Source organism: Lucilia cuprina, chromosome 6 (assembly GCF_022045245.1).
Source record: "Lucilia cuprina isolate Lc7/37 chromosome 6, ASM2204524v1, whole genome shotgun sequence".
In the NCBI taxonomy this organism is placed as follows: domain Eukaryota; kingdom Metazoa; phylum Arthropoda; class Insecta; order Diptera; family Calliphoridae; genus Lucilia; species Lucilia cuprina.
Genome location: NC_060954.1, coordinates 51,296,543 through 51,297,553, shown reverse-complemented (window position 1 = coordinate 51,297,553; position 1,011 = coordinate 51,296,543).

Below are 1,011 nucleotides of genomic sequence, written 5' to 3'. Positions count from 1 at the left end.
TTTGTTTTATAAAAATTGTCAAAGAGAACATGTCAAAGAAAATAGAAATAAAAGTTTTTCAGTTTGAATCTAGCAGCCAAACAGAAATATTGTCTTAATTATAAAAATAGGGTAGCCTATAGTCTAGCCTATAGTCTAGCCTATAGTCTAGCCTATAGTCTAGCCTATAGTCTAGCCTATAGTCTAGCCTATAGTCTAGCCTATAGTCTAGTCTATAGTCTAGTCTATAGTCTAGTCTATAGTCTAGTCTATAGTCTAGTCTATAGTCTAGTCTATAGTATAGTCTATAGTATAGTCTATAGTCTAGTCTATAGTCTAGTCTATAGTCTAGTCTATAGTCTAGTCTATAGTCTAGTCTATAGTCTAGTCTATAGTCTAGTCTATAGTCTAGTCTATAGTCTAGTCTATAGTCTAGTCTATAGTCTAGTCTATAGTCTAGTCGGTACAGTGAAATAACTCCCAAATGAAATAACTCCCAACGGGTAAAATGAAATAACACCCAATCAACTGTCCATACAAATTGGGAATTATTTCATATGAAATAACTCCCAATTTGTTGAAACTTATTTCATATTTTAATGTTACTGAAATGAAATAACTCCCAATAAAATTTTTGTTGGGAATTATTTCTTTTTTTTTTAAGAAATTAGAAGATATTTCATATGTATTGGAAGTTATTTCATTTCTGTAAATTTTGTTGAAATTGGAAGTTATTTCATTCTTGTTGGGAGTTATTTCATTTTGTGGTAATAATTTTCCAAACTTTGGTGGATAATGCATTTTGGATCCTTAAACAAGTGTCGTGGACAGCCGGCCTTCGGCCGGGCGCAAGGGTTTAAAACTCTGGGGTATTTCGAATACTTGCTTCGCTAAATTTAACCTTTCTTTGTACTCCATGTATTCTATATCATTATGATTATGAACACTACGATACTTTCAAATGTATCACAATTCCATATGACAATTTTAATAATGCCCATGAGCATAGTGACATAAGTTTCATGGAATACA